We start from the raw sequence: 27,153 nt of genomic DNA on the forward strand, positions 1-27,153 counted from the left end.
GGTTGCTGTTGTTGTTGCTTCATCAGATACCCTTTATGCTAATAATTTCAACAAACCTCCAGCAAACCCAGAAATAATCCTTTCAGTTGTGAAATTTTCACTTCACTGCGCTTAAATGGTCATCGAAACCCGGGTTCCGAGCAAAAAGAGTACAACATTATTTAAACTTTTATTTTGCAGGAATTGATAATCAGATGGGGAATTTCAAGCGCAGAAAAATAATTGTTTAAATTCGCTTGAAAGCTCACCCTCATCATTCTAGACACAATGTTCATGGTTTCAATAGCACATTTGTGTGAAATTAATTGGAAATAATTTGCAATACATTACGAATAAAATTCTACGAAACCCACTTCAAATCAGCTCGCAATGCATGTAAAGGTTTTTTTAATGTTTTGTAAAATGATGTTTTATTTCAGTTGATGTACTGAATGCGTTCAACATAATTGTGTCATCACACACAAAAGAGACAAAGAGACGTCCTTTTAATGAAATTTCCATGCAAATGTCATGTATATCTTCCGGAAATAACATGAAATTAAGTAGAAAACAATCCACTAAGCCTATTAAATAAAAAAACATTAATAACGAAAGATCAATCTGATTTTTCGGAAACCAACATAATGAAACACTCAATAAGTTTACTAGAGTGCAAAAAACCACATGAAAAAAAACATAAACGGCAATACATTCTATCGAATCTTTCAATAACTGAGGGTAAAAAAATTAAATTCAAACACTGTCAATGCGTACAAAGCTAAGAGAGGAATTTTTCAAGCTTTTAAATATTTTGACCATACTTCCCTAGGCGTCACCATTGTTTACTTTTCCTAGTCCAGCCAACGCATTTTGATGCGCTCATTTCTATCTGAGTTGTGTTTAATTTTTCACCCTGACAGCAATTGTCCCTTTTTCGGTCCTGTGCTGCGTCGGACGGACAAAAAAATACATAGCTTCGCATAATTTTCCAACGGGCAACTTTTGAGCGTCAGTATGCTTCACTTCTATAGCGCAAATGCTATCTGAAAATTGTTAATTTTTCATTTCATCTCTTGCGCAGAAGGTGGTTGGGAAAAAGCAGGTCCCCCTTTTTTTACCTTCTTGTCGCCGCCGAACGGTACGATTCGTCAAACGCACATCGTTACAGAACAGGATAATATACTCGCAACACTATGTGCAACTTTCGCAGTACCATGGCACAGAGCACACGGATGTGTCATTTTGCGAGTGGATCAAACTTTAATTGAATTTTGATAAGGATCATATGCGGCTGGGAAAATTTGTTGCTACCTGCTGCTTTTCCACTAATGCCCTTTTCCTTTCGTACAGCATGCGCATGTTCGGTGTAGGCCGAAAATGTGGATCATGATGAAACTTCAGCATTGCATGCGGAGCCGTTGATAAATGGATAAAAGTGTCGAAATGATGCGAGATATTGTGTTGCAGCTGGATAGCACGGTGGATTAGCACGGTTCACAATTATTTATTTTCCTGCGCGATACAAGCAGTCCAAATTTATTTTCCGTGTCATAACAGTAACCATCATAGTGCTTAAAACGAGACGGTGCAACGAAAGTGACCACGCATGCACAGTTAACACCAAGAATTGGACTCAACATTCAATAAATCGCTCAATATATTGCCCTAAAATGATTGCTTTAAGGGCGGACGATTAACGGCGACACGCTCGGAGGTTATCGAGTTGCTAAAACAACGTACGTGACATACCATCCCTGCCACCACAACCCAAACAAACGCAGTTCACTTCAAGTGTGGAGACCTTTTTTAATATCTCTCCGGCCCTCCCAGGGCCACTATTGATGTGCGGCACTATCTGTCGCCACTGCGTCACCAACCGGGGCCGTCCCGCCCCGTGTAACCAAATGGCGAATGGCTAATAGTTTTCGACAGTGCACGAAAACCGGTGGTTCGGTTCCACGAACGCGCTCGGAATGGCTCAATAAACCGTGTCACTATTATCGATCGTGATATAACCATAAAACTCGGGGTTACATCGACCCCGGCACTTGGCCGAGTCATTGCCAAATTACTGTGCCAGATAGCGGCAATATAGTGGCAGAACCCTCGCATCTCCCAAAACAGCATCTGCTCACGCTCCGCGAGCGTGTCCATTTTAACTAGCACAGCGAAGAAACCCATATATTTGTACAAATGGGAATCACATTTGGGGTTCAGGAAATCGTCCATGAAACCACCGAAAAAGGCGTCCCTCCAAATGCTCTGGGGAAACTGACTGAGAGGCTGACGGTGCCATTTCCGCCGTCAAAACATCGCACCAGCACCATTTGCAAGCACACCGACTCCAACGACAGGCTTCCGCTGCATATAAATGGCAGACGAAGGAAATCATCCCATCTCGGCACCATTTGTCGGCTGCACCGATACCACGGCACGGGTTTGCCATTGTAAGACCGGATTGGTTCTTGCTTTCGGAGTATTTTTTCTTCTTTTTGGTATATCTTATTTTTGCAATATTTTTGCCTTATGCAAAATTGTATTGTTCGCTGCAGTCTACACACATAAATAGACACACGAGAACACACGTCCCACCCCAACCAGAACACATCAAGACGACGAATGTACAAAAAAGCAACCAGAAACTGCAAACTCCACATAATTCCCTAACATGTCTTTGCAAATGGCATGCCCATAATGTCCCCCCAAAAGAGATGGCAACGCGAATAGCACGGTGTGTGTGTGTGTGTGTGTGTGTGTGTGTGTGTGTGTTGGTAAAGCGTGTGCTATATTTGTAAAGAACGGTAAGCAACAACAACAACAAAAAAACGACATCTTTGTTCTAGTCGAACGCGCATCAAAATCCGCTTTTTAACAATAATGCCACGGGTATGAGAACATTTTGCGTTCTAAATGTAAACCCCAATTCAACTCACTAGTTCGCAAATCTAAGCTTTCTCACTTGCAAACCAAAGCCAGTACACAACACCATTGCCACTGCTCCGAAACGAATCCATTTTCAGTTTGGATTGCGACGATACCATTATGCAAATGGTTTGTTTCGAGTTTTTCGCATTTCCAATCATTGAAGCCTGCAGCATTACCAAAACAGAAATGGAGAGCAAAGCAACAAACAAAAAAAAAGGAGAGGATGGATTTTTGAGGAAGATTTACAATGGGAGAGTTTTTGGAACAATAGCATATTCCATTAGGGGCTACGGGCGAAACAAACAACCTAGTGTCGTGACGCTCAAGTTAGGAACAAATATGGTGCACGCTCGACGAGCGAACGAATTAATTTTCCACACAGTGTCACAAATAAAAATCGGGGATTTTTGTTTCGCTTCATGCAAAATCTATTGCTCGTGAATTGATTTGGTTTTTGGTGATTTTGGGCACCAAAAGAAACAATAATTTAGTAGTCCAAAAGCTTATCTAAGTTATTGGTTCGTGAACCGATGAGGGTATGTAGTATTTTAAGAGATTCGAACCAATATCTGTTATGGGTAGAGTGTTATGCTTCTGCTCTTCAATCGTTTGAGAAGAGTAATTCGTATGAATCAAGAGCGAAGAGTCATTCGAATCATACATGGACTCTCAACACTCAACTAAACCTTTTCTCTTTGAACGTTCTCCACGATAGAGACTCAGTTGAATTAACACAGTTTAAACATTCTTTTAAATTTCAAGAATCAGGACCAGATTCACTCAAAACTAGTGGTGCTTTTTTCCAGCACTACACTGTAAAGTTGGCAATATTTTTTAATAACATTTGAACACCAATGCAATACAGAACACAATACCCGCAACGAAGAGAAAATTGACAGGATGAATAGTAAGCTCGTAATAGCAGAGGGCAACCACCACTTCTTGATGAAACACTCGTACCCATATGGTGGAAATTATTCCGTAATATTTTTACCAGCACCTACGGCCACCCACAGCATGTCACGTGGGTGCGAAAAGCTTGCCTCACTGGCAAACAACCGATGGGAAGAGTTCGGGTTCTTTGCCTTCCAACACCCATCCAATAAATTGGTATGCAATAATTGCTGACAATGGAGGGTTGGGGACAGCGATGGAGCTGGAAGACAGACGCCCGATCGTTGGCGCTTACATAACAGCTCCATTGCACGTGACGAACGAATTTGCTCTTTCCCGCAGAGTGTCGCTTTTCTTTCCGCCACGTACGACACGCTTCTTTCTCATTCGCTTTTACCCCGTAAGCTACAACATCATGCATCAGGCAAAAGCTGAGATCGGAACGGGTGGAAACGTATGCTACTAAAAAAAGAAGGTACTTTCCCGACTATACTGTGCGAAGAGAAGCAACAACAACAGCAAAAGAAAAAGCACAGACAGGCGCAGTGGGGTGAAAATGTATGAAAAAAAGAGAGATAAATTAGGAAAGAGTGTAGCAAAGTTAGGCTAGGGAGCTAGTATCCCTTCACTATTTGACAGACCCCAAAGGATTTGGTGCGGAAGAATATATCCCACGGAAAAAATAACCAGGATATCTCGAACATCGGTGTACGGGTTAGTGAGAATGGCCGTCTGGTTCGTATGTGGTCGCCTTTTACTGGGGAACCGAATGTATGTTTAATCCTTTTTAATGAAATGGATCGCACGAGTACGGTACTGACCAAACCAGCTGCTTTTTCGTCTTCAACCCATTATCGTTCATAATGCAAGGAAAGAACCGAGCGAACCTTTATCCTGCATTGCCTTCCGATTAAGTTGATACGAGTAGAAAAAAAGGACACGTCTGAACAAGAGCAGTTTAAGTAAAGCTAAACCTGATATAACAAAAAAAACTCCAACGATACGTTTGGTTGAAAAAAGCACCCCTGTTTTGAACAACATTGAAGAGTGTGCAAGTATTTCGTGCAAATCTAGTCACGGGTTTTAAAGGTATAAAATAACGTCCCCGAGTGAACAATCGATAGTATTGTGGGTAGCTTTTTTTTGCGACAACACTATTGCATGTCACTCATCGTTACCACAGACACCGGAACCCGAAACACTTGTGAAAACAATTTCAACCAATACTGTGACTCTAGTTTCCTAACCTGCTGTAAACTTAAGCAAACCGACAGAGGATAACAACAGAGGTCCCTCGGTGGGGTTTGTTTAAGTTTACATGTTTCACTGTCCCAACCGGGGGAACCCTTGCTCAGCGTTTCAAGCACGATGTTCGCTTCATTGAGCTCGAAAACTCCAACGCTCGGGTGGCGGTATTATGGTGCTGTGTATGAATGAGCTCTGGGCATCAATGGTTTCCCAAGAAAGGATGCCCTTTGGCTGCCCTTTCACTAGTTCTGTGCTTACCTATCGAATGGGTAGATCGACTAAGCATACACACGGTACCGTATAACCCTGAGAATTGAACCTGTTTGCTCGGCTGCTGCTCGTTTGCGTTTTCTCTCCTCCCAAATGACATTAGTGTACGTAGGGAAAAAAAAGGAATACAGCATAGACCCCTTTTCGCATCGTGGCAAGGTGGGCACTGTCAACCATGCGTGAGAGTTTCCTCTTTTTTCGATTAACAAGCACAAAGAAACCAAAAAATGAAATTAAAAGTCTTTTTGACTGTAATGTGGCTATCACAACGGCAAAAAGACTTGTATTTTTATTATCGGTTGCTAATGTAATTCAAATTACAGCTTTAATAATTTTGAAATCTTTAATTAATGACGAAATGACGAAGGTTTAAGATTCAAGAAAAGACATTAAGCAGACAATATTTTGAAATTTTACCAATACCACAACATAAAATCATTTCTAAGATACAAACTTGCGGGTATTAACAATAAGTTTGATAAATAATACCTGACAAATTTAAAGCCATTTCGTTCCACAGTCTTTGAGAAATTCTCAAAATTTACAAAACGTTGTTTTACGAAATAAATTACGCTTGGACATTATATCGATAACCTTTTTAGAATGGCGAAGACTTTTCAGGCTGTAACTTCATTATTTGTCAGTATATTGAGATGGCATTTTTATGCCATGCCTTTGATTCCTGTTGGCATTGTTGGTTGAAGCTATTCAAAGTGCAAATTTTCCCTTGTTTTGACAACTGAACAAAAGGCGATAGTTACCACTGTGTTTCTAAACACCTATACGTTAAAGAAATAATACATATCCTGTAGATAGAATAATACAGGAAACTCGGAAACCCAGTGCCCAAAAATTATGCACGAGTTCCATTTGAAGGCATCTAGTTAACAAAGCTAACTTCTGCACACAATAAATATCGCCAGTTCTTTTCTGCCACGTTCACCACTGAAACTGTTATGGTTTCCGCATCTTCTAAGAAAAACGCACCTCTCGAGTAAATTTACAGGAAGTAAAGTCGAAATACGAAAGTACATTATTTGCATTTACTTGCCAGAGCGCGCGGTTTCTTTGTTCGCCTAGCTGCGAGAACAATCGTGTGGATATGCGTATGTACTGACCTGCAATGGTAAATAGAAAAGAAATGTTTGGTATAGTACTATATCAGGGCACAAGATGTGTGGTAAGGTATTCGCTTGCATTTTAGTGCTCGCTCGAAACATTTGGAACAGAACTGCTAACAATCCAAAGTAGAACACGGGGACTGTGGTTTATCGATTTTTTTTACAGCAACCAGCATCCAAAACATAAAAACAACCTTCATACGGGACTGTCCGGCAGGGGGGTTTTATTCCCGTGATAGGCCCTCGCACAACTGGATATACATTCTTGCAGAAAGAAACGGACAGCTACTCAAACTACAGGTTGGAACGCAAACGGTACGGTAGGTGTTGTAAAGTTGTTTGCCGACTGGAAATGCTGGTAAAAACAAAACAAAAACTCTCTGCAACAGACTGTTCTGTACATGCACCTTCAAAGGACTATCGAAACCATCGCACGGGAACGGCACGGATTTTGGTGGCACAAACGCGTAACAAGAGCCGACCCATGGGTGGGGCGGATCGTAAGGAAATGGAACGATACAGTGTAAAAAAAAAAAACAAAAAGCCGCCTTGTACCAATTTAACCGAGCCGTACCTACTATCTGTGCTGCGTTCATGGCTTTGTGTCGTATTTATTATGATAAGCTGCAACCTGCAGTGTTGTTCTGGGTTGTTAGTTTTTGTTTTCAACACACACTCACACATTTGGTAAGCCACAACCAATGCTGTCTCCTATGTTTGATCTAGATTTTTTTTCATCTTGTAGCCTATACCACTTTGTTCAATCTTTTTTGTTGCCAAACCGGTGATAACGGGTTTTGCAGTGGGAAAACAGACAGAACCGGCTAGTGCCATTTATTCACCAATTTAAAGGCAAAACGGGGCTTCGCTGATACTCGAGTTGGTTGAAACGAATGTACTATGTGTGGTAGATTGTCAGATTAACGGTCTGTCGACCTCATAACGACATATCGTTTATCTTCATTTGTTGTACGATGTTGATGCTTCACGGTAGGTGCTTGTTTGAAATAGTGTTTTTGGAGAATATTTAAGCAAAAATAGATTCTTTTAATATTTTAAAACAAATGGGAAAGATCGACTTTTAAATTTGCAAGTTTTATACAAAATATAACAAATTATCGCTTAAACCATGAAACAACATTTGTATTTTATCGTTCCAGCAGAATAGTATTGCTAAAACACATTTTATGAAACAGTCTCGCGAAAGAGAATTGTATATTACCTCATTTTACCTCCAGAACAAAACATACCCAGGCACACAGAAACCAACCCTCTTTCCGACCGGGTAATACAATCATATTTCAAAGGATAAAGTGCTTAAAATGTAATAAATTTAAATCATCCTCGACCCGTTACTACACCAAATCATCTTCAGCTTCCATCTGGCAGGAAATGTAAGTTCAGCGTTTGTCAGCGAAATTCCATCTTGAGAATGATCGCTGCGGTAAGCGAGTCCGGCAAAACCCTGGAAAGGCTAAAAACAATGCAATATTTAAATTTCAATGGCAAAACTTTCAACCGGAGAAACCAAATCACCTCTTGGTGCAACAGTTGGGAAATGGTAAAGTTCCTACTGTCAGGCAACCAATTGCCAGATACCTCGCTTGCAACGAGAGAACCGTTAGCTCACAGCGCAGCAGCGCAGTCGAAATGGCTTTGAATGCATTTTAATTAGAGGTTGCCAAGGAATTCAAGATAACAGATAACACTTTACCGGTTATGGCTCGGACAAATCTGCACACCAAACCAAAGCGAAACTCTCCGAGAAGGAAACGAAATTGCATCACCCGAGAAAAGTGTTATTACAAATCTGTTCTGTATCTCCTTCATGCACTTAAAATATTTTAAGATTTAAAGAAAATTATTATTACCGCTTTAAGGACATAAACATCATACAACGAATTTTCATTGACAGACTCATAGTGACATATTCCGTTTTTAATATCGAACTCTGGTGCAACCCTAGCACGAAAAGCATAAAAATAAATAGAGAATGTTAGCTTTCAGAAGCATTAAAAAGCACCACAATTCAATTGGAAAGAGATCAAAAGAAATGGTTCCCACTTTAATGTGATTATCGGCCAGAATTCTATGTGCTGTATAATCATTTCCACTAATCAATAGCATTAGGATTTCTTGCATTGGATGTGAATGTTTCCAGTCGCTTCAGACCAAAACCAAGCACTTTTTTGTATCTTCTATCATTCCATTGGCCCTCATGCCGAGCCGATAACAATTCGATTCATTCCATTTGGTAAAATTGTACAATTCCCACTACCTTTAGACACTCAGAGCGAGAAAGGGAGAACACAACGAGAGGATGGAGGGTTAGTAAGGACACAAAAAACACAACCCAACAGCGGGGTGTAGTCCTTTATAATCAAACGGCAACAATCAATCGAGTAAATATTTACTTACATCCCTTTGTGCTTTTGTGAAAATACCAAAGTGCCCGATGCTCAGGAGCAACCTTTCCCTGGCATCCAGTACCACCAAGTCCCGGTTCCCGTCTAGCGGCTTAGCACAACGGACCAACTACAAAGCTGGCAAATAATAAGCAAACTAAAGGACGAAATACCCTTTTGAACCAGGTCGCCCTCGGGAGACCGGAAGGACACAACAGCAATGCTTTGTTCATTTCAGTAAATCGTCTCCACGTCTCGGCCCATGTTTGGCATCCTATTGGTGTACCCATTTCAAACCCCTTTTTCCAAGTGGAAATTCCTTTTTTATGCTTTCTTCAATGCCGACACAGTGGAGGAGCGCGCGCGCGCGACAACTCAAGAATAACACGAAGAAAGTAACTCAAACTTAAGAGGAACGGAAAAAACACAGTCGCGGCCGTGTTCCCGAGCTATGGCGCTCACAATCGATGAGACGATTTGGGTTATTGGTTTCCGGACACCGGTATTCGCATGTTCCCACTCTCCCTTAAGTGGTATTATTTTCTAGCCCTTCGGTCGGTTGCAGTCCAGTACCGTGTGGTGGTTATGCGCAAAAGATTTCGGTGGTTTCCCTGCTTTACTGCGAAAGGTCTAATTTAAATCCCACCCAGCGCGTTGATTGAAAGCGACCATTTTCCGGGACATGTCTCCTGTTCCATGGCGGGAGATTGCCATCGCTCACCGAACAGGAAACAACCGAACCAAAAGGGAAATAATAACGGTCCGTACTTTGAGTCGATGCCGATAAGCTGACAATATAGGTTTAATTATTTTCTAATAACTTCCCCGTAGAACAGGTCGAAAATGGAAGGACCCCACCCTCTTTTTGTACGAGTTCTTTGTTCTAGTGGCGCTCCATCATGTATTCAATTCGCAAATAATTTGCTCGTAGCGAACATTGCCGTTCACACGCATTCTGTCCCGTTGCGAACCGCTGCCGGGCACAGCACAGGAACTGTCACGGATGACCAAAAAGGATAACATGCCGGTTCGTGTTAGGCTGCCAGCTTCCGAGAACGTACCCAAAAAGCACCGCGATCTGAGTCGATGCCGATCGATAAAATTGGAAGACCAAGAATTCGTGTGCACTCAAACGAAAGCCTCAGGTGATGGTGTCCAGTGACATGCCGAGCACGGGTGAAAGCTTTTTAGTTTTGCGAGTAAAAGCTCTCCGTTACGGCACTGTAAAGCAATATATCATTAGGGATTAGGACGAGTCACAGCGGCAACTCTCTTTCTCTCTTGGACATCTTGCCCCCTCCCCTTTGGTTTCGATAATTTCATTTTGACCGTTCGTGCTGTTCGCTTGTTGGACAAACGGATTCCCTCCGATCGTATAAGAAAACAAACAAAAAAACCATTCCCCGTAATAGCTAGAAGTTGAAACCATCCAAATCTACATTTGTCGCTCGGTGAAGCGTCATGTTTCGGAGCACACTTATTTTGTTCGCTTCCTTCCGTTGGCCACCGATTCCGGAACCGAGCATGCCGAACCGATTCTGTTTGATCCATCCTTTTGTTGGCAAATGTAGTTATTGTTTGTAAAGCCCACGGAAGCTCTTTGAAAGTCGGGCCGCAGTGTTTAGGTTTTCCGGCAGCGTACCGTACGTAACACGCCCCATACCCGGGACCGGTTGTTTGCCGATGCGAGGTACAATTTTAGCATTCGATATCAAAGGGATTTAACTATTTTCTGCGACCAGCGTCAACCGACCACCGGGGTAGGCTCCACGTTGTCCGAGCAAGCTACAAATCCTACGGTCCGACGTGAACGGCATACATCAGGAATCCACAAATCAGTCGCACGGGAAACGGTAGCGCACGCTCAAGACATAATAAAAAATCAACTCTCAAAAGACATGTCATTTCAAACGCCGAGCGAAGAGTAGAAAATGGACAACAACGGGAGAGAAAAAAAAATCACAAATAAACTGCAAATTGAATGATAGCATTAGGCGATTCTGTCAACGTCGTCTTTTGCCCCCGCCGTGTTGTCTCGTGTCGATCCACGGTTTGTCTAGTGGCATGGGGTGGCGTGGTTAGCTGAGACTACCCGATATCAATTCCCGCACACACACACACGCCAATGCCCATATCTGCCATTTTGGCCTAAACAAATAAATGTCATGAATGTCATCATCCTTTTCTTGACGATTCGTGTTCGTAATTTACCTTCAAACCTCTGTCCAACTCAACCAATCCCACCGATGGTTGGTGGAACGACGATAGTCCAGGGTCTCTTGGTGACCATTTTCCTGAAACATGACATCGTGTACCACACACCATACGGCATCCCGTACCCCTTCTCCCACTGTGCGGGGCCAACCGAGTGTCAAGTGACAACTGCCAAAAGCCAATCGCCAAACAGAACACACACACACACCGAGACTGTGCTGTTCCGAGCGAGCGGTTTCCGGTGGCAGATAAGTGTGATGAATATTTACGATTGCGAACCTCCACCGTACCTCCAACCACTTCCATGGCCACTGGAACCCACTGGAGGAGCAGTGGGGAAGAACACTGGAAAAACTGGCGACCCCCTACCCCTGGATCGTGAACGTGACCTGAACACGTTCAAATGAAACCGTCCGCTTCCGGTCCGCTACAGGCCGTTCCACCACAGGACAGGTGCGGGCAGCTTGATATGGCGGACACCGGTGAGGCTCATTTTCAACACTACGAGCCCGTCGCCTAAATGGGTCTTCCGGTGCAAAGCCAATGCTGTATGTGTAAGTGCCTTACTCTTGTCACTCCCTCGACGATCGTTTACCAGTCACATTTCGGATCGGAAGACGGTAAAGCTTTGATTGATATGCCACGGTTGATTTCTTGCAGATGATGGTTGAGCTGGCTGATTTCGGAGGACGCACGCCGAGCGATAAAACGACCTGCCGGAAGACCAGAAGCTGGCAGGGAAACTATCGAGAATACCGATTTCGTGCTCCAAAAGAGCTTCCCAAAAGCACCGTTTGCCCGACGGTCCCATTTTTTCCAACTCACTTATGACTCCCCGAAGCGGAGTTTAAGTGATAATTTATGGGACGAGCTTTATGAATATTGTTGTCAAGTTCTTTCGATACTTGCCGAAGGTGTAGCTGGCACCGGTTTCCCGGGCGCTCGTGAGGGTATGATATTTCTCGTTTAGCAACCCATTTTCACCGCATGCTGGTGGAGCATTTAAAGTGGAGCGGAGAACAGGAGGTAGTTTAACAAATACCGTGAGTACAGTACAGACAGCAAAATGAATCTTTTTCAGCGCGAAAAGTCACAAAACCGATGGCAACACGAAATCGCTTTTGAAGGTTCGTTCTGTCGGGGGCTTTTTTTTTCATCACCTCCCCATCCGGCAATGTACGATGAAGGGTTGCAGTAATGTCACCTCATGAAAAGTGAGTGGAAAATGGGAAGTTATTACACTTTTTGTTCTCCCCTACCGCTGGCCGCCCGCGGTTCGGGAACGTGATTTATGCGCGGTCGGGCGATGAGAAATGAAATCTGACAAAATGTACGTGCCCGCACGGTGAGGGCTGGGGCCCAAATGCCCTCCCGAGCACGGCAAGATGGCTTTTGAATCGCTCATTTGAAGGGGAGATTTTTTTTTATCTCCGGCTGTGCACTCTTTTCTTCGAAAAAGCATTACGTAAGTGGCATTCTGAAATGGAAATGGCAATTTGGGAATGCCAGTTTCTGTCGTCACTGCTCGGGTGGGGTTATGCATTGGCCAAGCTCAGGCCAAGCTGGCGATAGAAAATCTCTTGATTGAGAATGGCGATAGGATACCGGCTTGAAATATGGACTAGAAAATTCATTAATTTATGGCCTGTCCGCTAAAAGATGCTATCACCGATGCGCCCCGTTTTGACTGCTCGAAAACCAAACACGGCCAAACGAAAAACAAATCCAATACGCGCACAAACACACATCTAAACATAATTACAAAATCTAACCGCCCGAGATGAGTGTGGACGGTTCTATTGCCACCGTGCTGTCCAAAAAGTTTCATTAACAGATCCATAAATCCAACACAGGCCCTTTTGTCTGTGGACGCAAAAAAGCGTGACATTCGGACAAATACTTTATTGTGCGTTTAGTAGTCAACGAGACGCGCGTCTGTTCCATCGGTTTAGCAGAAGAGCATTAGCAGCGGAACTTTACTCGCCGGGATGTGCGGTCCCTATCATGGTGAATTTGGTTTGAAACTCATTTCCCGAGATACAGATCGACCACAAAATTAGATCACTGAATCAGAAAGGGCTTCGAAAAAAAGAAGCTTTTATTAGATATAAATCTGCACCACGATACACTATAGAGACAGAGAGAAAGAGAGAGAGTTGCCTTACTGATAGTTGACTGTGTTACATGTTTGTTTACATGTTACAACGAAATATTGCATGTAAAGTTGAATTGCGTACCTTTAGCGGGAAACACTACGAAAATTCTATAATACCCCACAATGCTTAGCTAACTAAAGCGTACTAAACTCGAATGGGAAGTGGAAATATAGGATTAGTTTTTAATTCCAAAGTAGCCACAAAGTGCTTCTATTTCGGAAAGGAATAGAAATTCGATGCAAAACTGGTGGATTACTAATGTTTTAGCTGGTGGAAAATAAAGAAAAAAGAAATAAATGCACAGTAGCATTATCTAAAAATCGCCAAAGAGAATACAATTTTGCATAACTAGAACGCAAGCAAAGTGACTCATTTTGTCATTTTTTTGCCAATGACAGTGCATGACATAATGTGATTAAATTGTAGCCGAAGTGGATGCATTTGAAATGCGGTATTTAATAAAAAAAAAAAACATATTAAATTACAACAACTACAAATGGAATGCTGCGTATGGATTACTTTCGGTTGAAATGGAGTATCCTCCCGCATCGAGATAAAGGGCCCTTACAACAACCACGAATTGCAACGCTGTTTGAAGGCTGCTCGGGTTACAAATTCATTATATACTATGGAACTTTATTAATCCATAGACATCTCCATGAATCCATGAACCGTACGAATGGTACTCAAAATATTCGCTTAATTAATTACTCGCGTAGATGGATGTTGGATGGACATTATACACTGCTTCCAAATAAAAAATATAACAGAAAAAATGTACTGTTTATTGGTTTTGAAAAGGGATTATTATTACTTTGAAATCAATAGTTATTGATTTTGGTAAAATCAACAGTTATTAAAATTTTGGTGAATATGGCAAATCATTCCAAAATTTAAACTCAAAATTTAAACTCAAGTATTGAAGAACAAAACCAGAGTAAGCTTAATTAGATTTGGTTGAAAAAGGATTTTTTTTACAGCTTTGTTGAAAACGGTAAGGTTTTCTCGTTTCAAAATCGCTGAAAAATATATATGACTTACATGTGTCGAAGCTTTCTACCGGAAACCTTTAACCACGTAGCACGTACGCTTCCGGTAGTGTGTGTCTTTCAGACAGCGCGCAAAAAAAGCCAATTCACCAGTTCCATACGGTTTCCCAGTTGGACAAACTGTCTTCCTATTGGTGGTCGCACGAAAAAACCAAATTGATATGCCACGCAAGACACTTGCCATAAATTTACAAGCCCGTTTTCGGTGGAAAACTTCTTGCCCGTGTGTGTTTTTCTTCATCCAATGAACCAATGAAGTTCGCTTCTGGTTCGGTGATGTTACGTTCCCTCGTCGTGCTGTGAAGAACACTCACGCAAGCTCAGTCTGCACACACACTCACACACCCATTCTCGTATCAACCATTGCAGATTGGTTCTTCGACGTTGAGTGTCGGTTTCCGGTTGTGGAGGCCAGACAACGGCAAGCCTACCCAAACATCAATGCTCAGCTGGGATGTGGGAAGTCTTCGACGGGGGAGAAAAAAAAGCTCCCGCACATACACACACACACACGCCGACAAAAAACGCAATTTGTAGATAATGTAGCATTTTGTATGCAAAACTAATGCTCCAAGCTCGCGTCCTGTAAGACGTATTTCATGGTGCTTCATTCTTCGCCAGCCAGAGATACGAGGAAGAGCTACGGACGCATACGAGAAACGGGAATGCATTTACACTCGAACCAGCAGCGCTCGGCAATGGTACTGGCTGACAATGTGGTCGTATGTTGTGCGCTTGTGTGGCTTATATGCTTGGAAGAAGCAAAACAATATACATCAAAATATTGCTTTTCCCTGCCATGGACGGTCAGGGTGGAGTGTTGATCATTCCATTTCACTTGATGCCCATTGCTTAGCCGGAACAATGCAACTGAATAAACGTGAACCAGACGGTGCACATGGATGGTGTGCCGTCGTTATTGCTAAAGCCTCTCAGAATGTATTTAGGGCTCGCACTTGTTCCGAGTGCTGCTGTGTGGAAAATGGACGACCAATCTAAGTTGGTTGTGAAGTGGGGCACAACTTGATTCGTACGGTGCGCTGTTACGAGATGGCCAATAGCCAGCACACGGATTGACTCCAGTGCAATGGGAAAGTGCAGGTGGAAAAAAATGGCACGTCCAAATGCACATATTCTCAGTGCACAATGGATACACACAATTTATTCGCCATCGCGCCTGATACAAAGGAAATCATTCGCAACTGGCTCGAACCGTTCTTCGATGAGTTCTGAAGACAAAAAAAACCCCAACCCCCATCGATACGATACGCCACAAAAGCTTATGCTGTCTCACGCCTCATATGCTTTTTACCACATCACCCGGGCCAAAGTTGAACGATGCTAAATTATTACCCACATTGCAGTTTGCCAGCAAACGGTGAGCAAATAGTTCTAGCTCGATTCGCCCACCCAGCACTTCGCGAACCCATTCGTCAATCGGGTGTACGCTTCGCTGCTGAATGTGTTAATATATCGTCATATGTGAGCGAGTTGAAGTAAAATTATTACAGTCTTTTTTTTCTTTCACCCCGATTGTTGCGCCATTCAGACACAGTTCCGTAAGTTCCGTTCTCGTGTACGCGTTCGAACGTTCGTTCACACATTGCATCGGGTGGATCATAAATGACGCTAGCGCAAATAAGACCAACACGGAGCGGAAGAACAGTTTTGCAGCACAGTTTTTTTCATCATTTCAGTTCGGGTAAAAACTCGAACATGCAATTATTTCCACACGCCTCACAGTCACATTCATTCACGACTCGTTGGGCATTGGGGGTGGAAGTTTTCACAAAAGGTTTTAAAGTTTCTCCTTTTGCGGCGATAGGTACGTTCTTACGATGTGACTAACGTGAAGATGTATTGTAACCGAAACTAAACCATAACGCGAAAGAACAACATCGGAAAACTAGTGCCAGTACGTGTGCACATTCACGGGCTGGTGGCGCCCGATACCGCTTTGACTACAAATTTCAATTCCGAAAAAGTTCGTATTGCTTCGAAACTCGTTTAAATAGTTTGATTCAATTTGAAATATTAAATTAGCATACGTTAGCACCCGCAGTTTTGCCAACAGTCGTCAAACTTTGCGAAAAACCCATCGTCCGCATGTGGACTTCCAAGTAAAAAAAGACGAGTCATGTGTATATGGGTGTAGCTGTGCTGTTTGCCTTAGCCCCTTGGGCTATTTACACCGAAAGGAAAACTGGATTGCAAAAGTTTTTTGCTAAACGTATGGCAAATGGCGACCAAGGTGGTTCGATTCTTTCAACTGCTCTCCAGAGACAGATTCTTTTCCAAGTGGCATCAGCAAGATTTCGTTGATAGCAACAGTTCACATTAAATTATTGCATATTTTAAAATATCTGTTACTTTAAATATCTGAAAAAATTGTTCAAATTGTTGTTATTTACGAAATGAAGTATAAAAATGTTATTAAAGAAAAAGGATAATCAGAGGAAAACTGAGCATACAAAATCCCTCTGACATTATATACCGTGCGCGGGGCCCCCAACACTAATAACCCGCTCCTCCACATGTCAAAATTCGTTGCTAGCTCATACATTCCGTTTGAAGTTTAATAAATGAAGCAGAATCCGCTTAAGCTCCGGGAATGCTACGGTAGCACTCAGCCCCCAGTCCAAACCTGTAGCATCTCTGAGCTTCATCACCGTTGTTCCGTTTGAATCAGTCGCTTTACATCTCGACCACCATTTCCAACACAGCCACACACAATCAACTCACACGGTGACGTAACTTACTGTTTGCCATTGCCAACCGAATGTGGCAGGACAACCGAACGGATCGGGTCGCTCGCTTCCCGGGAGAAATCATCTTCACGCGTCAAGCTCCGGTGAGCATGGAAAATTGTGGATTGTGTGCGATTATTTATGAAGTCGGTGCGCAAAAAAAGGAGAAGCTGTTGCAAAAAAGGAAAGCAACACGCTACAACATGTGAATGCCAGCGACAGGGAAACTGTGAAGAATCACATGGGAATCTGGCACATGCATATCTTCACTGCTTTTTTTTTGCGAATGTCTCGTAACATTTGTACTGGTCGAATTGAAAGATGAAAACAAGCAAGAATTTGAGAAATAAAAATGTCCCAATTGAAAAAAATAACACTTCTCATCATGTCGTGCAGAGAACTGCAGAATTAGGTAGACTTCTGTCACGCTGGGAAGCATTCTCATCTCATTGCTACCTTTTTCACTGGTATGAGTTATTTAAAGATAAAAGTATTCGAGAAATTCCTGTGAGTATGGTTGAAAAGGCTCGCGAATTTATATTTATTCGGATTATGAAAAACTACATAAAAAACCTAGGCAACATCATGCTGATGTACCATTATGCAAGGAATTAATGCAATGCTCAAAAATGATGATTCTATTTCTAAACTTCCGAACCACAATCCGGACACGGTTATTTAATTTTTCATTTGAAACTTTCTGCTGTTCGCTCTGATTTGAATTAAGCCGCTATGAAAGCGTGCTATAAAACGGTCGGTTATTCATCCTTTGCATTGTGTTGAAATGTAGTCGCTAGAAATGAAAAACCAAACATAACTTTTAATGCCCCAAAATCTCGTCCAGCTTATGTCTGCGTGTCCTTTACCAGAGGGTGCCAATTTTTCGGTAACCAATATAGAAATATTGGCAGGTAGGGGCAGGGATTTGGTGGTTAGTTTGGGTGACTGTAAAATCCCATACGGTTCGTTTGCCCCGTCGCAGGCGAACAGCGGGCATCCTACCGTTATCGGCCATAAATTAAATTGCTATGAAATTTTAATTAATTTTAATATTCTCCTTTCTGCTCGGCCAGATATCACAGCTGAAAAGAGTAATGGTTAAAGTTCCCGCCGCGGCCCTGCCAGCGTGCCAAGCTGTTAGGCTCTTCTTCCTGTTACACAGTTGCGCAAAATAAAAGATACTGGTTAAAAGGCCAACCAAGCGGCTGCCGAGAGGTGAGTTAACGGTTCGGTAGAGAATTTTTTCCACCCATCCTTCATAGTTCGAGGTGGAAAAACTTTCCCAGTACATGTTGACCCCGCAACATTTCTACCATTTTGTACTTACTCATTCTCTATCTCGTTTTCTCTCGCTCTTTCTCTCTCTCTCGGGTTCTTTTCAAAAGGAAAAATGCTTCTTACCCGAAGCAGGTTGCGTCATAACTCACACTCAATTATTTTTTTATGGCTCGTCGCGTTCAGTCAGTGCCGGGTAAGCCGATTGAGCGAAACCCGGTATCGGATGGCTGAAATGAAACCCCGTAAACGAACGGCAACCGGGCATCGAACCGGAGCTTTCCGTTCAAAAGCCACTCGCTGGTGTGTGGCACTGGGCGCTGCACCGAAAACGCCTAGAAACCATCGCGGCCCTCTGTGCTCGGGACGGGGAAAAAGTTCCCGGCCGTGAATGGCAAAACCCGTGGTGCCCTTTAGGGTCGATCCGGGTAAGTGTTGCGTTCGACCATTAACGAGTTATGGTCGCACAGAAATTTGGCGCCGGCATTTGCGTCCCGTGGGCGTAGTGCAGATATTCAGAGCCCCGACCCGCTCACATAACCAAAGGAACGCACCTTAGTACAAAGCAAGACAGCAAAAAAAAAAAGGAACCGTTTTCCGAACGGCGAGCGATTAGCCGAAATTTTCGAACCCGCACGCCGATGACGCTAGGAAAAAGTTTTAATGCTTCATCATGGTTGGGCGGGTGTGAAGAAGTTTGACGCCGCTGGACCGGCTTTGTTGTGATGTGGTGCGCGCGTTTAGCGCACCTGAAGGTAATTTAAAACCTTTTCCGATTCAACGAACTTGAAATTGATAGATTTTGAGAATTATGTCAACGTTAATGGTTCTCATAATTTCACTCACCTCTTGGGTGCTTATTAATATTTGAATAACTTCGTTTTGAAAAGTTTTACTTCACCCAGGAACGCAGGAACCAAACCTCGGCTGTGTTATTAATTCAACGAAACAGAACATCGTTAGCAACATAATACACTTTTGAGGAGGAAGTATACATGATTTCTTATTCGCATTGAACGGCAGGAGCGGCTTTCAGAATCGTCAGTGCAACAGCTCATGCACATGCTACACCGGCTTAGGCCAGACGCTATTCAGTTTGCACAGCATGTCAGAATTCTATTTCGAACGCGTCAGTCAATTCCAGATCAGGCGGCACAGCATGCCAGGCCGAATGCGCTCAGCTAGCTCGCATTGTAAGAATCTGTTCTACAAGATCAGCCCTACCAAAACACAATGCCTAACCGAAAACAATACACCGTGTTGTAGCACTCGCTACCTGCCGCTGCCCTGCACCACATTGACGTGCAACCGTTGCCCACCATCATTACCAACGTCATAAACTCGAGTGGATTGTACCAGTGCCTTTGCAAAGTAGACATTTGTCAGGACTTCGCATCTAGTACTGCGAGACTCCGCTGGATGCTTTACGTTTGCTGTACAACAAAACGCTTGCATACTGCTTGCAAATAATGTGGCATTCTTCCTCACTCGTTGACGCCCTGTCTCGTTCTATTCCGTGTTCTGCAGGATAACCAATAACTCCTATAATGCCAGAATCTGTACAGCAAAGTATCCCATTTCAGCAAGGTTGCACAATGTTACAGCGGAACAGTTTTCGCCTCATGCGCCTTCTTTAGACCCGCTTGGTACGAGACTTTTTGTGTTTTGTTCAAAAGCCGCCATTCCTCCAGCCATTGTGCTTCTGCTAGTCACTGCTAGTCCAACCAAACTCAGAGCGCACCCAGGAGCAGGGCACTTCTGAGTATGGGTCTGGCGGGGAACAAAATCCTAACTGTGGCATCTTCTGTGTTTAGCAACACAAGTTGCTACGCTTGATGCTGGAATCGTACTAGATGGGCATTGTTTTTCTTTTTTTTGCCGGAACATTTACCAGCATTATTGCATTCAACCTTCCGTATTTACCGCTGTCATACCGTGCCGTACCGGGCGCCAACAAAACGCTGAGCTGTCGGAAATGCCCTGAAAGTCGGTGTGGCAGCAAAGAAACTATATTAGAAATGGGCTTTATAGCTGCAGCAGCAGCCTTGAACATGACACCTTTCGTCTTGCTGTCCATGATTATTACGGACCGCTTAGGAAACGGGAACGGTGGTGTAAAATCGTTACAAAATCTCAGCAACCAGCATCAACACGCAAACAGCTTGTTTCGTACCTTCGCCAATGAACAATGACCAATGAACCTGTTGTACAATCATCGAGAAAATTACTTCTTTTCCACACCCTTCACGCCCTCCGCGCCGCGCATTATCGAGCTCTTGTGAAGTTGATTGCCAGTGGCAGTCGTGCTTTGCGAAGGTACAGCCGGTATGGTTGTAGCGATGGGTGGTTAAATTGAAACCATTGCTGCTATTTGTTAGCATGGGTATCGGAAGCAGCAGTAGCATCCTGCACATAGCAATCTAACTGGTAAACTTTCCGCAGCACCATTACTCAGGATCGGTATTGCAGATCGAGGGTATTCATTTAATTTTGCATCCGAACAGGTCAGACATTCCTCGTTGAACAGATTTATATTAAATGTGTAATGCAATAAGTGCTGCAGCGAGCCAGGTTACCGTTAGGCACCGTTATTAACCGTAAACTAGTTCTTTTAACTTAAGTTTCTCACATGTTCTACAATAAAACAATTGTACCATCTAAATCGCTTCAGTCTTTTTTTTTGCATCTTCATCGTTCAAATGAATAAAATAAGACGTCCGCATCATATACTATTGATGTCTTCGCATTTTATTGAAATGTTGCCCTGTCCAACTCCTATCCTATCCTATCCCTATCCAACATCGCACCATTACCAAACGGACTTATCGATTGCTCCTCATTGGCCTGATGTGTTCGATTTTCTGATTTCATCGTAATTTGATGTCATTAATTTCACCAATGTATAGCTATTCATCACCGGATTTTGCTGATTACCGATCGGAGCCGTTGGTGGCGTTTGAAACCGACACGTGCTGGCATTCAGCAGACCACATAAGCGGGCATTGCTGAACATTAGGCGCGATGATAATAAACCCTCCGGAGAACACACAAAGTACAAACCAAATCGTGATACATGATACCATTTGATGTCGATTGGTTGCGAAAACGGTAATAAGCCAGCTATCGGCAGCGGTGAACAGGGAAATAAAAACCATTATTACCACATGCACACAGGCTATTGGCAGTCTTCGAAATTACACGTACAGCGCAAGATTGACGTGACGCAACATATTAAACAATTGCTTACAAAACCTGCAACATGTATGCAGAATCCTTTGGTGAACAAAAAAGCCTCATTCACGAATGCTGTCAATCAGACTATGGCGAAGATTATGAGACATATCAAATAACCACACGTTTGGCATGAAAGGAAAAGATGTTTTGTTAGGCAATATAATAAAGCTCTATGGATTTCGACGTCAGTAAGAAAAACAAACAAAGGAAGAACTTTCAGTGCATGTGTATAATACGATACTTGACGAAAAAGACACTAAATGAACGGTCAAACTAGTGTTCAGGCACTATGGAAGCACCGTACCAGCTCGGTTCAAACATCGACAAGAGGCTCAGCATGCTCTCAAATACCTATCCACAAGCAAAACTTTGCCCCAATCTCACCAAAAGCCTAGCGTAATGGGATGTCTTTTGTTTCATCTTTCCGGTACGAGGTTTGAAGTGTACTGTCTTTATTTTGTTCCCAATTCCACCACAACAACACGATGCTGGTAACAACTGTCATCTCGAGCATCGAGACCACTACTAAAACTGGGCACAAGTTTGATAGCGTACTGCCGGTCGAAAAATGGCAAACAAATAGAAGCCGGCACAAAATCTGATCCAGAACCGTGCCGGGTAAGCGTAGCAGACTCTGGATTTGGGGTTTTTGAATAGCATACCACCGGTTCACAAGTGCGTTTTCCTAGACATAAGGCTGACAAAACACTCATCCACCTAGGGCACAGGAACCACAAATGCATTATCAACAGCGATTTGGGATGTTTGCAGCTGGGAAAGTTTCATAGTTTTGCGAAAAGTTTTACTTCAGTGCAGTGGTGAGTGTGTTGCCCCATATTGCTGCACCGCGTTACCGCCGTCCGACAGTGGAGTGGAAAACTCGTCTGCTAGTCAACTTTTACCACTTTCTAATAGAAAACAAATACCTGTTAGCCACCTAGGCAAACCACAAGCTTTTTGTGTGTTTTTCCTTTTTTCTCTTATCGTTTATGATATTTGGATCTGATACGAAACTTTTTTTTTGTCCTCTTCTCAAGTAAAGCTTTTAAAGAGATGATCTGTTCGGCTGAAATTTACCCTCAGGATAAAGTGCCCTAATGTAGGAGAAATGCGCGCTTCATGAAGACCGGCATCTCAAATAACGACTTTTACTCACTTACACCGTCTGATGGATGAGAATTTCAAATTCAAATTGAAAATAATTGCACCACACATAACCATTGTTCGACACACACGCACCCACGCCCATGTTCAAACGAAGTGCTCATAAATCATGTGCTCCGTACTGTCGGGATCACTGCCGGTTTGGTGTTTACACGGTGCAAAAATTCATCTTCCTACGTAAGATAAGCGTACCACGCACGAACCTACCCATGGAAAACAATTCCTCATCTAAGTAAACGCTTCAAATGAATATTCAATCTGCAGTAATTTAAACAAATCTCATTAGAAGCGAACTGCAAAATCTTGAGCAAATTCCTAACGCCGAACCGAACCGGGCGTACTTTGTGCTATTACAGCAAGCTGCGGGCGAAGGAAGATCACCAAGGGTAGCCCCTTTTCCCTGGCAGTGCAAACCAACCGATGGGTAGAAATATTCAAATAACCTTATTCACCTTCCGCGGCGTGCAAGAATGTATCCGTTTTCTGGATTTCCACGTTCCCGGATGGCTCGGGCACCGGTACCGATCGTACTACAAATGAAGGAAAATTATAAAACTTTCAATGGTGCTTACCAACTAATAAGCATACCATTCATCGGTTGAAGGCTTTGGAAGGGGGTTTTTTGCTGTTGTTTCACTTCTTCGCTTTAAGACACCAGACCAAGAACGAAAAACGCGCTTATTGCATAAGTCAAGCAATTTTTGCTCTCATTTGGAGAGCGTGTGAAGAAGACGAGCAGTGTTCGTCGGTGATTTTTTACACGGGTTTTGTTTCCTGCCAAGACAAAACTAGAAGCGGTAGAATGACGTTAAGGGAGGCAACAGAATCTGCGGAGCAAATGGCAGTAGAAAAAAACTTCTATTCACGAGTATCCACCACGGGTGAGTCGAGGTATCGAGAGACCACATTATAATGGAAATACCGCAAGATTAATGAGCCCCACTTCCTTAAAGCCGCATCGACTGGAGCGACTCAATTTGGGCGGAATTTTTGTACGACTTCGTGGTCGTCGGAAGAAGCTTTAAGATTGCGTTTTATTAATTAGACCATCTTTGATTTATTCATCATAGAACCACTTGCCGTGGCTCGGCTTGGCGCGGTCTTGGTACATGCACAAGGCGCTCTACCCGGCGGTTCGGGGAGATTTCTCTCGACGAACTACCGCCCTTCGAGCAACCGTTTCATTTGTGAAGAAGCCACACTCAAGAGAGCTACCAACCTAATCCTTCTTCGCAACGAAGAAAAGCGCCTTAAGCCTGTCGAATGTACGCTGGCATAGATGTGTGCGGAGCGAAAGTAAAGCGTACTTTGCTAATTGCGTGATAAAGCACAGGTGAGAATAATTTATCAAAATATAACACGATCACCGTGGGCAGAAGCGACGAGTGCGCACTCCCCTAAAGTATACACACACACACGTACACAAAACTTGCTTAATATTCGCGTTAATGGAAGATGGATTGGACGTAGAGATTTACCTACCGTTTGGATGTATCCCGTTCCCACCCTGGGTGGCCGTGTGCATCAGTAAGAAGTTTTCATCTGCCTGCGGCGGCGTATGCTCACTCTGCCGGTGGCGTTATCTTTAACCAGAAGGCTAAGGAGGTAATCCGCAGGATAATGAACAAACCCACCCAAAGTTCCCGGCTGGAGAAAAGGGCTTTAGTCTGTGGGACTCTCATCATCATCACTGCGTATCATTCGCGATGAAACATGCTTGATTACCTACTCGATGCGACGGAGCGTTTATGTAAAATGCAACGTTGCAAAAACCGATCCTCACTACACCCATTGTGTCTCGTGCCGTTGCTGGGGCAGGCACTGGTATAATAGCGCATCACATCAACATTGCAACGGAAGTTTCGCACATTGTTGGCTTTGGTTTAACCGCTTTTGCGAGATACGACAAGGTAAAACGTAATACTCTACATCTTAATGAACCACTCGGTGCCTTTTTGAAGAAATACCTTCAATGGCGTGTATGCAGCGCATGCCGTTCCCTTTGCATACCGAGTGAAGTCCATAACTTCAAGTTCGTAAGAGCCACTTGCATCTACGCGGCGACATCCATTCAAGCGAGATGTCAGACGAAAGCATTTCGTTCCGTACCGCCGGTCGACTTGATTACACTGCCAAACTCTTCTAAACGTACCAGAGCGTCGAATTTTCTGTCACTGGTATTGCTTTTCTCCCCAAAACGCACATACATCAAAATGGATTAGCGCCATCCCGTGTTCTGCCTCAACGTGGCAACCGTTTCATTCAAGTCGAAATCGAAATCTGACAGAGCCGAACCCATCGGGGTTGGGTTGCTGCTCCTTCGAGACCAAGACGTAGTTCCGTTACTCCAGAAACCCACAACACTCACACTGGACCAGACGCTTCTGACAGGTTGCTGCCTGGTGCCTGATGAGATGGTGCCAAAATGAACAATGATTAGGTGCGTTGTTCGCCCGCATGGCACGGGTCGGTACGGTAAAGGCAATCGGGCAGCCAGGTGTTATAGATACTATCTTGATCCTCCTGGCACCATTTTCGGACTGCTCACGCAATCGACGAAGAGAAAATTGTTAATTTATTTCTCGTGCACCGTAGCGATCCCATTCGTTATTCGGATGGAACGGCACAGCCGGTGTGCTGTCGGTGACAGCAAGCAGCGCTGACAGTAATTCTCTGGAGCTTTTGCACCGTTCCAACATTTAGCACTAATGTGTGTGTGTGTATGTGCGTGTATCTGCTTTCACGAATATACACCCTTTCTCTCGAAGGGATTCAATAAATTTTCGCCCTGCAAGTATTGGCCAATTTGTTGCGTTGTCGTTTCGTTGACATTTTGCCCAGAGTTGCCAGCCACGAACATCACACATTAATTGGTTTGTATCCAATTTAAGTGCAACAAAACGAATACACCGTCCAAGGTAAACATGTGAGAGCATGGGTTTCTGCTTAAATATTTGCTGATGAAAAACAAAATCTGTTTAAAAACCGGTCACACACAAGCATATTTTGGTGTGTGTCATAAAGTCTCCCAATGCAGAGGTAATGTAACGCAAATCTGTCTTGAGCTTTATTAGCTGCTTTGACCAGCTTGAGCTGAATTACACATTACAGTAATGAGCTCCATTTATTCCTATCAATGGCTCAGTAATTAGGGGCAGTAATTCAGCTCTTCTATTTAGCGCAACGGAACGGCACGTTGCATGAAGCTTACACGTGAATAAGTAATTTTTTCCATTAAAACTTTTGCACCGTACTACATCAAATACAGTTTGCCACTTACAACACATATGTGCTGTTTCGCATTCGCGGCAGGATAATTGTGATTAACGATGGTTGTAGTCACAGTGCCTTCAAACTACCAACAAAACTTCCAACCATCATAACGTCTCATCAGTCGCTTCTTGAAATATTACAAGCTCTTTCAGTCACTTCCACATTTCCCGTCATTATCGCATCTAGCAATTATTTTGCAAAAGATGTTAATAACATTTCCTCGTTGCAACCTGCCTTACGCCCTTACGTTGTCTTACGCAGAACGAGCTGCTTGTGTGAAAATGGGTAAGGTGCTAGTGTTGTGTGTTCCTCAACGTCAAACCTCAAAGGGGGGTGTGTGTAAACGGTTGACTTTCGCTCAGCTTGAAACGACTGCAACGGAATCCTTTGCATCGACCGTCGCTCGCAAAGAAACTCTTTCCTAACCGAATTAAAAGATGTAATTAGAAGAAAGCGAAACCAGTTACAGATTGACCGTACTTTTGTATATTTAGATGCCGGGATGCTCCATATACCAAGGCGCTCGTTGCTAGTTTACCATCCAAATACGAGCGTCTTCTGGCATCGAAACAAACCGAACCATTGCATGGGAGAGGGAGAAAAAAAAGTACGAAATTCAATTATAATCTGTGGCAAAATAAATTATGCAAACTCCAAAATGAACGACAAAAAGGTAATGATTGCGCGTCCTTTTTGCCTGCAGGCGCTCTGGCACCATTCGAATCGTCCAGCGCCCTGCCCCTTGGATAACCTGCGCTTGATTTAGATACCTTTCTTTCGCCCCGCTAGAGAAGATACTCCGCTAGTGGGTGTAGATTCTTCATTCGCATACCTGTAAAGTACGGTGGAGCAAATTTCCAACCCGTGACCAACCGGGGCTTCCGCTTCTTTTTGGAACTGAACGACGGCGAAGGAATGTGCGGAACTCTGTTCACTCCATTAGTGGGGATTTTTCTTCGTTTGCTCCCGGGGATAACGAGTAAAGTTTTACCACTGCAGTGTTTGGGAGTGCCTGGTGCCCCCGTTCTATCACTGCTCCACCGCTGCTTCGTTTTCGCGTTTTAGCAATTTGCTTTCTTTATTCCCTTTGCGTAACCTTTTTTCCCTTCGCTCGACCCGCGTGTCGTTGTATTCCGTACTGCCACTCCATCTGCCAACGATGCGCCGGAAAAATCGGGTCATTCATTATGCACAGGTTC

Source organism: Anopheles marshallii, chromosome 2 (assembly GCF_943734725.1).
Source record: "Anopheles marshallii chromosome 2, idAnoMarsDA_429_01, whole genome shotgun sequence".
NCBI classification, from domain to species: Eukaryota; Metazoa; Arthropoda; class Insecta; order Diptera; family Culicidae; genus Anopheles; species Anopheles marshallii.